This window comes from Mandrillus leucophaeus, unplaced genomic scaffold (genome assembly GCF_000951045.1).
Source record: "Mandrillus leucophaeus isolate KB7577 unplaced genomic scaffold, Mleu.le_1.0 Scaffold1238, whole genome shotgun sequence".
NCBI lineage: Eukaryota > Metazoa > Chordata > Mammalia > Primates > Cercopithecidae > Mandrillus > Mandrillus leucophaeus.
The window spans coordinates 131,858-134,777 of NW_012100743.1; the positions used below are offsets into that span (position 1 = coordinate 131,858).

Below are 2,920 nucleotides of genomic sequence, written 5' to 3' on the forward strand. Positions count from 1 at the left end.
AATTTCACAATCCTAATTAGCATACTTGCTTTTATTGAGTTTTATGAAATTTAATTAACCATTAAATTTTTAAAAACTCCTTGGATAGTGTATATACAGTAGTACCTAAAGAGTGGAAATCTAGAATTGCGATAAGAAGAAAGTTAAAATTATGTGATTGCTAGACTGTAACATCAAAATTGTAATTGCTTTTTAATTCTAGAAAATTCTAATTCATAAGAAAGACTACATTAATCGAAGCTTCTACTTTCATGCCCAAGTACAGTGGATGGAGTTCTTATACAATCAAATATGTTGAGGAGATTCTTGAGCATAATTCTTCTCTATCTTTGTTATATCAGCCCTCCCTTTATATGTTCCTTGGGGTTAGTACACTTCAGCATTGTTTCTGGGTTTTTTTTTGTTTTTTGATTTGTTTGTTTTTGAGTAGTCAGCACAGACCTTAAGTCTTAAAACCTTGGGCGGGCGCCGTGGCTCAGGCCTGTAATCCCAGCACTTTGGGAGCCCGAGGTGGATGGATCACGAGATCATTAGAGTGAGACCATCCAGGCTAAATGGTGAAACCCCCTCTCTACTAAAAATACAGAAAATTAGCGGGTCGTGGTGGTGGGTGCCTGTAGTGTCAGCTACTAGGCTACTAAAAATACAAAACATTAGCTGGGTGTCGTAGCCCCAGCTACTCGGGAGGCAGAGGCAAGATAATGGCGTGAACCAGCAAGTGTGGAGTTTGCAGTGAGCCGAGATCACGCCACTGCACTCCAGACTAGGTGACAGAGCGAGACTCCGTCTTAAAAAAAAAAAAAAAAAAAAAAGATTTAAAATCACAAAATGTGAGATAGGAACTTAGTGTTTTCTTTTCATTTTGTCACAAACAAATGACAACAAAGAGAAGTATTTCCAAAGTAATTTCAAGAATTCATAGGGAAATGATTAGTTGAGCCCACATACACTACTGTAATGCTTTAAAATTTTTTATGTAGAAGTAGTGCCTGCTAATGCAAAGCAGAAAATGAGATTCAAATTCCAAATGGAAAGTCACACTTTCTTCCCTGTGTAAATGGCTGCTTATAAGGACTGGAGGTTGTACTCACCTTCTGTGGAATCTGGGCCAAGTCTGAAACGATGAGATCAGCCTTCCCTTCCGTAAGATTTTGCACAACTGGCCCCAGAGAAAACACCACGGTGCCATCTTTGGCAGAGATCTGGACAAATTCTTTCATTTCCTCCAACGAAAATAATCTGTGCATCATAAAGAATAATCTGCATCATGTAGAATAATGTAGTTTACCTATGCTTTAATAAAAATCTGAAGAAGTTTCTGTATGTGTAATTATATTGTCCCTGTATTCTGCCATATACTTTCAGTCTCTACAAGAAAGTTTGTGTTAGAAACACATGGCTTCAATATATAGTAATTATTTACTAGAAACAGTACACAACTAAATAATTATACAGGACACTTAAGTAATAAATATACAACTTTTTAAATATTTGGTACATACTCTAAATTCTAAAATCATAATGGTTTATAAACTCATAAAAATATTCCTTGAGGAGTGATGTCAGTAAAATGATGAAATAACGCCCCCCAAATTAATTCCCACACAAAGAGACAGATAGTAACTATGGAAATACAAAAAGCCACGTTGAATACACCAGAGCTAAAAAGAGAAGAAGAAAATCCCAAGACTCATAGACATGGGAAAATTCATGATCTGTAAGATGAATAATTTTTTTTGGATTATGACACCCCTTCCACCCACCAAGAAGACACACCACTGTGAGAGAACTTTACCTAAAGTTACCAAGATCAGAGGAGGAAATTTGAGGGGAATGTTCAGTTTCTTCATGGATCTGTGATTCTTTTTGGAAAACCCATTTTTGTCCTACCCCAAGAGAGGCATTAGGAGCGGCCTGAGGATTGAATGACCTGGGTTGAATTGGAAACAAGAGTGGGAGTACTAATCACAGTGACAGGCACACAGATCTCAGCAACTGCTTGGTGTTCCTATTAGCAGGAATGCCACGCTGCGGAGTTTGACCAGTATCATAACACTGCAGGGACCAAAATCCAAAGAAAGGTCTGAATCTTTGGCCCATATTTTTTACAATTCTCAGGTCCTCATACGGAGCTTTACTATGACCTGCAAACAAGTATAACATTTGAGATTAAGTTTCAGTTACTGCTTAAGTCTCTCCAAGACCTAGAAATCACTACAAGTCTGGTTTTAAGTTACAGTGCAGAATTAAAGTTCAGATGCTCCGTAAAATTTTTGATGAGAAATTCAGTGCACACCTATTTTAAAAATTCAGAAATCACAGCACATATGAATATAAAGTTGAAAAAAAAACACATTTTAGAGAATAATCCAGGAAATAGATGATAAATTTTGCAAAGAAGTGGAAATGTTTTATAAATAAAAAGAAATCCAATAAAAAAAAAATAAGTGAAGTGAATTGAAGAACTCTTTAGAAAACCTCAACAGCAGACTTGGTCAAACAGAGTAAGGAATCAGCAATCCTAAAGGTAAAACATATGTAATTATGCAGTCAGAAGAGCCAAAAAAGAGAAATAATTAAAATTAGTGAAGTAAGCCTACGGAAAGTATCAAATATTATTAAGCAAACTATCTCCGTATAATAGGAGTTCTTGAAGGAGATAAGAAATAAAAAGGTCTAGAGAGCATACTTAAGAAAATAATGATGGAACATTTTGTAAATCTAGAGAAAGATGACAGTATCCAGGTACTCTAATCAAATTTAATCCAAAGAGTATTTCCCAAAGGCACATCCTATTTAAATGGTTAAAAGGCAAATACAAAGAAAGAATAGTGATAGCAATATGAGAAAAAGTTTGTACCATATTAAAGAATGTCACAATTCAAGTTTCATCAAATTTCTCAAAATAAAATAAAATAAA

The 2,920-nt window shown here is 35.3% G+C and overlaps 1 pseudogene; it reads right to left on the reverse strand.

Annotated features, from left to right (window-relative positions):
• Positions 1-1,016: 1,016 nt before the first annotated feature.
• LOC105533288 overlaps positions 1,017-2,920 on the reverse strand; it is a 57,639-nt pseudogene continuing 55,735 nt past the window's right edge.